Here is an 11,419-nt window from a genome sequence, read left to right on the forward strand (position 1 = left end):
CCGAAAAGGTCAATAGAACGGGTGATAATTTTATGTGGTTTTCCCTCAAGCTGATAATACTGAAACAAGAACCAGCACTTTATATTCAGACTTTTAAAAAAAAATTCTACCTAATTTGGGATAGGAACGTAGGTAGAGGTAGATTTATTTAAAATTTCTAGAAATTTAAAAAGAAAAAATAGTGCTGTTACTCTATCTCAATCTGAATGAAGGTCTGTCCTCAGCAACAAGACAGAAGAGGGTGTGGGGTTTTGCCTTTTAAAAGTATATCCCTGGCTTTCTCAGATTTTCCGCTGGAGGCTCATCTCCTGTTTCTCAGAATACGCTCTGCAGGCTGTCTGTAGTATCAGAATCAGCGTGGGAGCTGGCTGACAGTGTGGCTGCCTGAGCCCGGGAACCAGCCCTTGACTTCAGGAAGCTGGGTATCTGGAGATACGGGACGTCTGCTCCTCTGGTGCTTCTGATCAACTGACACGTTAAAGTTACTCATCTCTACCTCCTGTGTCCACCCGGGGCTTTTGCCCGATAGATACCATGCCGAACATTTGAATTAATTAGATACTCTTAAATTATTTTTCCTAAAGGAACTCTGAAAAACTTGTCATATCCTACCCAAATTGATAAGCTGTATTACATAAAAGTTGGTAGCCCCAGGTTTTCCTGTAGAGCTGTGTGGGTTTGGGGCTGTGATCCGTGGAGTCTTGGAGGACAGGCGGTGCTTCAGGGCTGGTGGAATGGACCTCTGGAGAGCCCCTGCTTTCTCCCCATGCTGGGCTGCTGCTTCAGATCAGATTTCAGTAGACAAAGCACTTCGTTTTTTCCAAAACAAAAATTCCACTATTTTCTTTCAAAGAGTTTGGAAGCCATTATAATGACTCTGTCAGCTGGTTAATTTTCTACTGATTTTTACATTAAAAAGAGTATTTTGGATGTCTCGGTTGCTGCTTGGAATATGGCCACTTGGCTACTTCTCACATTTTGAAGGCATTTTGTTGAATAGTAAAGCACTGATTTAGCCTATACTTCTGATTTTAGTAAAGTATAGAAATGGTCGTGTATTTAATTCATTTTAGTTTTGTAAATACACATTTACCCTCATGGCCCTGACAGTGCAGTCAGTGCATGAGGTTCACAGGTTTCAAAGAGGAATATTCTAAGGTTCTGGAGAAAGAATAAAAAAAGTCACCCTCTAATATGGACGTTCACTAAACTAAATGATTGAGGTTAGTCATCTACAGAAATGTCTGCAGAAAATGTCACCTAAAGGCTATAAATTTACATGTACTGCTGATGGTAGACCTGGGACACTTCCTCAGTCTCTGCAAACGTCCCCCAGGCCACTTCACCGCTAAAGGGAAATGTCAAGGCAGAATGCGCTTTACAAAGTAAACTACAGGAAGTCGCCATCTCGTGGTGCTTTGTGATGACTGACCCGAAACGTGGGGAGCTGGCAAGTTAGGTTGCTTTCCTTGTTGCTCTAACGTTGTCCAGGCAAGGGGACTTCCTGATCAGATGAGCCTGGGCTATTGAGCAAACTCCTACAGTAAGGGAGGGCACTTTGTCTACACCTGGGTGACGATGGCTCATGAGAACACTTGTTCTTAGTACTCCCGTTCTGGGCTCTGCCAGCACTCTCTCTCTCCAATTTGATCAACCAGAATGAGCCCAACAGATAAACTCTGAGTTTAATCCTGTTTTATGCAAGTTTAGAGCAGCCAGATCCGTGGCCCTGATTACTTGCAGGTGAACTGATGGAACTGGCTCTTGGGAACCCACAGTGTCAAGGATGAGCAGCTCGAGCAGCCAGCTGGTCCTGTGCACTTTCTACCCCCTTGGCCTCCGTACTGTGTCCCTATCACGAACGACCCTGTGTTAATTGCTTTCGTTGAGTCTATAATGTGGTCAATGCTTGACAGAAAAACATGAATTAAAGCATCTGATGTTGAAGATGTTTGCTTGTTTTTTAATAAAATGTAAAGCACAGCATTTGAAAAGTACCACTCTGTCTTGTTTTTTTGATACAACAATGAGAAAAAAACAAGTTTGAGTTAGTTTCACAGAAGATGGCACTTGTACAGCAGGACAGAGGTTACAGTGTGTGACAAGCCTGGGGTCAGATCCACCTGAATGGATAAAAAGATACATACTTAAGGACTAACTCAGGGCAGAGTAGAGCATTCAGTCAGTCAGTTCAGTCGCTCAGTCGTGTCCAACTCTTTGTGACCCCATGAATCACAGCAGGCCAGGCCTCCCTGTCCGTCACCAACTCCCAGAGTTCACTCAGACTCACGTCCATCAAGTCAGTGATGCCATCCAGCCATCTCATCCTCTGTCGTCCCCTTCTCCTCCTGCCCCCAATCCCCCCAGCATCAGAGTCTTTTCCAATGAGTCAGCTCTTCGCATGAGGTGGCCAAAGTACTGGAGTTTCAACTTTAGCATCATTCCTTCCAAAGAACACCCAGGGCTGATCTCCTTTAGAATGGACTGGTTGGATCTCCCTGCAGTCCAAGGGACTCTCAAGAGTCTTCTCCAACACCACAGTTCAAAAGCATCAATTCTTTGGTGCTCAGCTTCACAGTCCAACTCACATCCATACATGACTACTGGAAAAACCATAGCATTGACTAGACAGACCTTTGTTGGCAGAGTAATGTCTCTGCTTTTCAATATGCTATCTAGGTTGGACATAACTTTTCTTCCAAGGAGGAAGCGTCTTAATTTCATGGCGGCAGTCACCATCTGCAGTGATTTTGGAGCCCAAAAAGATAAAGTCTGACACTGTTTCCACTGTTTCCCCATCTATTTCCCATGAAGTGATGGGACCAGATGCCATATCTTCATTTTCTGAATGTTGAGCTTTAAGCCAACTTTTTCACCTTCCTCTTTCACTTTCATCAAGAGGCTTTTCAGTTCCTCTTCACTTTCTGCTATAAGGGTGGTGTCATCTGCATATCTGAGGTTATTGATATTTCTCCCGGCAATCCTGATTCCAGCTTGTGCTTCATCCAGCCCAGCGTTTCTCATGATGTACTCTGCATAGAAGTTAAATAAACAGGGTGACAACATACAGCCTTGATGTACTCCTTTTCCTATTTAGAACCAGTCTGTTGTTCCATGTCCAGTTCTAACTGTAGCTTCCTGACCTGCATATAGGCTTCTCAAGAAGCAGGTCAGGTGGTCTGGTATTCCCATCTCTCTCAGAATTTTCCACAGTTTATTGTGATCCACACAGTCAAAGGCTTTGGCATAGGCAATAAAGCAGAAGTAGATGTTTTTCTGGAACTCTCTTGCTTTTTCGATGATCCAATGGATGTTGGCAATTTGATCTCTGGTTCCTCTGCCTTTTCTAAAACAAGCTTGAACTTCTGGAAGTTCACAGTTCACATATTACTGAACCCTGGCTTGGAGAATTTTGAGCATTACTTTACTAGCATGTGAGATGAGTGCAATTGTGCAATAGTTTGAGCATTCTTTGGTATTGTCTTTCTTTGGGATTGGAATGAAAACTGACCTTTTCCAGTCCTGTGGCCACTGCTGAGTTTTCCAAATTTGCTGGCATATTGAGTGCAGCACTTTCACAGCATCATCTTTCAGGATTTGAAATAGCTCAACTGGAATTCCATCACCTCCACTAGCTTTGTTCGTAGTGATGCTTTCTAAGGCCCACTTGACTTCACATTCCAGGATGTCTGGCTCTATGTGAGCAATCACACCATCGTGGTTATCTTGGTCGTGAACATCTTTTTTGTACAGTTCTTCTGTGTATTCTTGCCACCTCTTCTTAATATCTTCTGCTTCTGTTAGGTCTAGACCATTTCTGTCCTTTACTGAGCCCATCTTTGCATGAAATCTTCCCTTGGTATCTCTAATTTTCTTGAAGAGATCTCTAGTCTTTCCCATTCTGTTGTTTTCCTCTATTTCTTTGCACTGATTGCTGAGGAAGGCTTTCTTATCTCTTCTTGCTGTTCTTTGGAACTCTGCATTCAGATGCTTATATATTTCCGTTTCTCCTTTGCTTTTCGCCTCTCTTCTTTTCACAGCTATTTGTAAGGCCTCCCCAGACAGCCATTTTGCTTTTTTGCATTTCTTTTCCATGGGGATGGTCTTGATCCCTGTCTCCTGTACAGTGTCACAAACCTCATTCCATAGTTCATCAGGCACTCTATCTATCAGATCTAGGCCCTTAAATCTATTTCTCACTTCCACTGTATAATCATAAGGGATTTGATTTAGGTCATACCTGAATGGTCTAGTGGTTTTCCCTACTTTCTTCAATTTGAGTCTGAATTTGGTAATAAGGAGTTCATGATCTGAGCCACAGACAGCTCCCAGTCTTGTTTTTGCTGACTGTATAGAGCTTCTCCATCTTTGGCTGCAAAGAATATAATCAATCTGATTTCAGTGTTGACCATCTGGTGATGTCCATGTGTAGAGTCTTCTCTGTGTTGTTGGAAGAGGGTGTTTGCTATGACCAGTGCATTCTCTTGACAAAATTATATTAGCCTTTGCCCTGCTTCATTCTGTATTCCAAGGCCAAATTTGCCTGTTGCTCCAGGTGTTTCTTGACTTCCTACTTTTGCATTCCAGTCCCCTATAATGAAAAGGACATCTTTTTGAGGTGTTAGTTCTAAAAGGTCTTGCAGGTCTTCATAGAACCATTCAACTTCAGCTTCTTCAGCGTTACTGGTTAGGACATAGTCTTGCATTACTGTGATATTGGATGGATTGCCTTGGAAACGAACAGAGATCATTCTGACATTTTTGAGATTGCATCAAGTACTGCATTCAGACTCTTTTGTTGACCATGATGGCTACTCCATTTCTTCTGAGGGATTCCTGCCCGCAGTAGTAGATATAACGGTCATCTGAGTTAAATTCGCCCATTCCAGTCCATTTTAGTTCGCTGATTCCTAGAATGTCGACGTTCACTCTTGCCATCTCTTATTTAACCACTTCCAATTTGCCTTAATTCATGGACCTGACATTCCAGGTTCCTATGCAATATTGCTCTTTACAGCATCTGACCTTGCTTCTATCACCAGTTACATCCACAACTGGGTATTGTTTTTGCTTTGGCTCCATCCCTTCATTCTTTCTGGAGTTATTTCTTCACTGAAATACTTACTTCAAGGAGTAAGCATCTTTTAATTTCATGGCAGCAGTCACCATCTGCAGTGATTTTGGAGCCCAAAATAATAAAGCCTGACACTGTTTCCACTGTTTCCCCATCTATTTCCCATGAAGTGATGGGATCAGATGCCATGATCTTCGTTTTCTGAATGTTGAGCTTTAAGCCAACTTTTTCACCCTCCTCTTTCACTTTCATCAAGAGGCTTTTCAGTTCCTCCTCACTTTCTGCTATAAGGGTGGTGTCATCTGCATATCTGAGGTTCTTGATATTTCTCCCGGCAATCTTGATTCCAGCTTGTGCTTCCTCCAGCCCAGCGTTTCTCATGATGTACTCTGCATAGAAGTTAAATAAGCAGGGTGACAATATACAGCCTTGATGTACTCCTTTCCCTATTTGGAACCAGTGTGTTGTTCCATGTCCCATTCTAACTGTTGTCTCCTGACCTGCATATAGGTTTCTCAAGAGGCAGGTCAGGTGGTCTGGTATTCCCATCTCTTTCAGAATTTTCCACAGTTTATTGTGATCCACACAGTCAAAGGCTTTGGCATAGTCAAGAAAGCAGAAATAGATGTTTTTCTGGAACTCTCTTGCTTTTTCGATGATCCAATGGATGTTGGCAATTTGATCTCTGGTTCCTCTGCCTTTTCTAAAACCAGCTTGAATGCTTATTAAATCAGAAGGGTGGTGACATTTTCTTTCACCTAATGACCTGGGGCACATCTTGTGCTTTTATTTATGGCTTTGTAGTTAAGGAAGCCCGCTTTGTTCCATGACGTTCTTATAGCTTTCTTGAGAGATCATTAACATAGAGTGGTCTCTCATAGCTTCCTGGATTTCTATCTATGGTTCCCTATTGGGACTTCTACAACTGTCTTTTTAACTATCGTATTATTCTACACTATCATAACGCCTGGACTCCCAGGGAACTCCTCACATTTTGACTTCTGAAATTACAGCTTGGGCACTTGAGTATCGTGCCACAGACTTTTATTTACCCTTATCTCATAACCCGAGGTGGACATTATGAACTTCATTTTACAGACTGATAACTCAGGGCTGGATGTTAATCCCAGGCCCTCATCCCTGCTGCTTTTTCATCATCAGCATCACAGCCAACAGTATTAAAAAAAGTGAATATAGGCACTTCCCTTTTGGCTTGGTTATAAGGAACTCTGCCTGCCAATTCAGGAGACACGAGTTCAATCCCCCACCCAGGAAGATCCCCCATGCCACAGAACAGCTGAGTCCATGCATCCCCACTATCGAGCCTGTGCTCTAGAGCCCAGTAGCCGGAACTACTGAGCCCATGTGCGCCAACTACGGAAGCCCGTGGGCCCAGAGCCCCTGCTCTGCAACAAGAGAAGCCAGAGCAGTGAGGAACCTGCACACCACAACTGGAGAGTGCCCCTGCTTTCTGCAAGTGAAGCCCTCACACATCAAAGACCCAGCACAGACAAAAACTAACACATAAAATTATTTTCATAAAGTTGAGTACAGGCAGATACACCATTGTGCTGGGGCTTCCCTTGTGGCTCAACTGGTAAAGGATCTGCCTGCAATGTGGGAGACCTTGGTTCGATTCCTGGGTTGGGAAGATCCGCTAGAGAAGGGATAGGCTACCCATTCCAGTATTCTTGGGCTTCCCTTGTGGCTCAGCATAAAGAATCCACCTGCAAGGTGGGAGATCTGGGTTCGATCCCTGGGTTGGGAAGATCCCGTGGAGAAGAGAATGGCTACCCACTCCAGTTATTTCGGCTTGGAGAATTCCATCGGCTGTATAGTCCATGGGGTCACAAAGAGTCGGACACGACTGAGCGACTTTCACTTTCACCATTGTGCTGGGCACAGTCCTCAAAGGGACTCCTCCAAACAAAGAAACAAGGATGCTACACATGGAAGGAATTAGATTTTTAAGGAGCTGAAGGGGGTGCATGGTGCCTATAGGTAGAAATTTAATTTGTGGGAACTAGAAAATAAAAATTTTGTATTACTTGTGAGTAGACAGAGATAAATTCATCTATGAGAAATCTGTGTACACTGAGCTTCTCGACGATAGGCTGCTCACCCTGGTCACCTTTGCACTCAAACTGATGACTATTTGCATGTCTTTGTGAAAATTCTATGAATTATGGAATACTTACTCAGCCTCCAGTTTCCAGCACAGGTGGGTACCCAGCAGTATTTGAATATATGAATTTGCTGATGGGCTGCACTCAGCAACCCAGGCAAACTGCAGGGCTGTGCGCTCGTGGGGCCCATGTGCGCTCGCGGGGCCCATGTGCGCTCGCGGGGCCCGTGTCTGCCCCTGCAGCCCGTGTCTGCCCCTGGAGCCCATGTCTGCTCTTGGAGCCCTTGTGTGCTCGCCGAGCCCCTGTGCGCTCCTGGAGCCTGTGTGTGCTCGTGGAACATGGCCGCATACATCTCAGGCTCCATTTTCTGGGAAATGCTCCAGCCAAAGCTCTGCCAAGGACCATGAACAGGAACAGAGTAGGCACCCCATATATGCCACTTTGGCATGAGTTTTAGTTTGGGCTGCTGCTGCTGCTGCTGCTGCTAAGTCGCTTCAGTCGTGTCCGAGTAGTCAAAAAGCCAGTAGATTCAAGAAAATGTCTTTACTTTTCCTGTGCATGCGTGCTAAGTCACTTCAGTCGTGTCCAATTCTTCACAACTCTATGGACTGCAGCCCACTGGGCTCCTCTGTCCACAATATTTTTTCAGGCAAGAATACTGGAGTGGGTTGCCATTTCCTCCTCCAGGGGATCTTCCCAACCCAGGGATCAAACTCACATCTCTTGTGTCTCCTTTGCTGGTAGGTTCTTTACCACTAGTGCCACCTGGGAAGCCCTTACATCCCCCCTCAGTCGCCTAAATTTAGGTTGGAAAGGAGCCTGTACCAAAAGGAGAGCTATTATTACCAGATATACCTTATTACCTAAGAAACTTATCAGCATAACAGGACATTTGTTTTTCAAGCATCTCCCCTGCCTTCCTCCAAATGGCCTTCTTCCCCTCTGTACCGCTGCCTCTTCCCTTAGCTCAGGATGTTACAGAAGCTTCAATTACCTGACTGTCTTTGGGACTTCATATCTTACTAGGCCCCATATGTACATAAGTTTGTGTGTGTTTCTGTTAATCTGTCTTTTATCAATTTAGTTATTAGACCAGCTGAAGACCCAAGAGGGAAAAATGTTCCTACTGCTACAGCCATGTTTCGGCACGTGACAATCCCTCCCTTGCAGTTGACTGGACCCAGGAAGCCCGTCTACCAACCGGCAAGCAGTCCGATTTTCCACTGGGCTTCATTTCCACAAAACGCTCTTGTAACCTTTACTTTTAAAATAACTGTATTTTATTTACTTACCTTTGGCTGCACTGGGCCTTCATTGCTTCGCGTGGGCTTTCTCTAGTTGCAGCAAGCAGCGGCCACTCTCGGTGGTGGTGCTCAGGCCTCTCATTGTGGTGGCTTCTCCCGATACAGAGCACAGGCTCTAGGGGTGTGGATATACTACGTGGGCTCTGTAGTTGTGGCGCTTGAGTTTAATGGGCAACCTTCCTGGACCAGGAATCAAACCCGTGTCCCTTGCATGGACAGGAGGATTCATACCCTCTGCCCCACCAGGGAAGTCCCTTTTGTAACCTTTAAAATCTGTCCTCCTCAAAATTTGACCCACAGACTATTTTAGACGATTTTCTTTCAATACACCAGGAAATAAGTGCAGAAACTGAGAGTTAAGAGTTTGAATTTGTATAGCTATCTTGATAACTGGCTATCGGATCTAATCCTAATAAAGACGTGTTTTTTATTATGTAGGTCCCTTTATGCCATTTTTCTCCTTATTATATTCTATAAAAATATTGATACATGATGCTGTTGCTCTAAAACTGGACTACCAGCTAGTTCTCCAGCAAAGATACATTTATACACAAGCAGTAGAGAACCGCAACTCAAGGTCTACAACCACGGGGAAGGCAAGGAACACACTTTTATTGGAGGCGGGGGAGGAAGTTGCGAGGGTTGTAGTCAACACAGACTCTGTGGCTTTGCAAAGGCTGAGTCCTCTCCAGGAAAGAAGAGGGATGTTTCTTCTTCCTCTTGGGCTCTGCTATCATCGCAGGGTCTGAGAGCTCTCCCTTCTTGTCTCTTGACTCTACTTAATTGGGGTTTCTCTTTATTAATATTTTACAGTGTACTGGAAATTTTTAAAAAGAAACTAAACATCTGCTATTTCACCACAAGTGGTTTAAGAAGCACTGTTTTAGCAAATAACTTGCTTTCTTCCTTCGGAGGGACTGAGCTGCAGTCACTTCCTGTTTCTTAGAAAAAAAAATAAGCTCTAACACAATGCAAGAGGCTCGCTTTAATTTGGTAAGAGCAGCAGTGACCTTTAGGATCTGACACCAAAGCTTGTGGACATGATTCAGGTAATGGCAATAGACGCTGGACGAATGAAACACCCAGACAACAGGGGCAAGAGATAAGACTAGTAAGAACCTGTTATTTGAAGAGGGGTAAGAAAGTAAGTAAACTGGAATATATTAACTAAGAACCATATGGTCTGGAATTAAGTAGCATAATCATTTATAGAGCATTTGATCATTTATAATGCAATTTTATATGAAGTATTTTCTTTATTCCTCACAAAACCCAACTGAAAAGGCAGAGCAGATAATAATTTCAATTTTCTAAGTGAGTAAGCTGCTCAAAATCCTTCAAGTTAGGCTTTAGCAGTATGTGAACCGGGGAACTTCCAGATGTACAAGCTGGATTTAGAAGAGGCAGAGGAACCAGAGATCAAATTGCCAACACCCGGTGGATCATAGTAAAAGCTAGAGAATTCCATAAAAACATCTACTTCTGCTTCACTGACTATGCTAAAACCTTTGACTGTGTGGATCACAACAAACTGGGAAATTCTTAAAGAGATGGGAATACCAGACCACCTTACCTGCCTCCTGAGAAGCCTGTATGCAGGTCAGGAAGCAACAGTTAGAACCAAAGGTAGAACAATGGACTGGTTCAAAACCGAGAAAGGAGTACATCAAGGCTGTATATTGTCACCCTATTTATTTAACATATATGCAGAGTACACCATGCAAAATGCCGGGCTGGATGCAGCACAAGCTTGAAGCAAGATTGCAGGAAGAAATATCAACAACCTCAGATATGGAGATGATATCACTCTTAACAGCAGAAAGTGAAGAGGATCTAAAGAAACTCTGGATGAGGGGGAAGGAGAAGAGTGAAAAAGCTGGCCTAAAACTCAACATTTAAAAAACTAAGATCACGGCATCTGGTCCCATCACATCATGGCAAACAGATGCGGAAAAAGTAGAGGCAGAGACTGATTTTCTTTTCTTGGGCTCCAAAATCACTGTGAACAGAGACAGCAGCCGTGAAATTAAGACGCTAGCTCCTTGGGAGAAAAGCTATGACAAACTTAGACAGTGTATTAAAAACCAGAGATATCACTTTGCTGACAAAGGTCCGTCTAGTCAAATCTATGATTTTTCGAAGGCTGAGTGCCAAAGAATTGATGCCTTTGCAATGTGATGCTGGCCAAGACTCTTGAGAGTCCCCTGGACTCTCAAGGAAATCAACTCGAGAGTTGATTAAAGGACATCAACCCTGAATACTCACTGGAAGGACTAATGCTGAAACTGAAGCTCCAATACTTTGGCACCTAATGCAAAGAGCTGACTCATTGGGAAAGATCCTGAGGCTGGGAAAGATTGAAGGAAAAAGAAGAGGGTGGCAGAGGATGAGATAGGTAACATCACTGACTCAATGGACATGAATCTGGGACAGCAAAGGACAGGGAGGCCTGGCGTGCTGCAATCAATGGAGTCGAAATGAGTCAGACACTACTTAGTGACTGAACAAGAGCAAAGTATACTCACAAACATTATGCAACTATCGCCACCACTCATCTCCAGAACCTTTGCATCATTCCAAACAAAAACTCCAAACCCATGCAACAACAGCTCCCCAGTTCTCACCTCTTCCAGTACCTGGTCAACTCTGTTCTACTTTTCGTCTCTATGAACGTGCCTATTCTAAGCACTTCCTTGAAGAGGAATCCATACATTATTTGTCCTCTTGTGCTGGCTTATTTTTACTTGGCATCATGTTTTCAAGGTTCTAAGATGAACTCGTATCCTCATCCATAAAAAAGATAGAGAATGGAGCCTACTTCACAGCGCTGCTGGAAGGGTTTAATCAGATAATGTGTATTATGATGTACAAACTCCTTGCTTCTCCTCCCATCTAAAAGTGAAATCGAGTTCCAC

The sequence above is a fragment of the Ovis canadensis genome, chromosome 11, assembly GCF_042477335.2.
Source record: "Ovis canadensis isolate MfBH-ARS-UI-01 breed Bighorn chromosome 11, ARS-UI_OviCan_v2, whole genome shotgun sequence".
Taxonomy (NCBI): domain Eukaryota; kingdom Metazoa; phylum Chordata; class Mammalia; order Artiodactyla; family Bovidae; genus Ovis; species Ovis canadensis.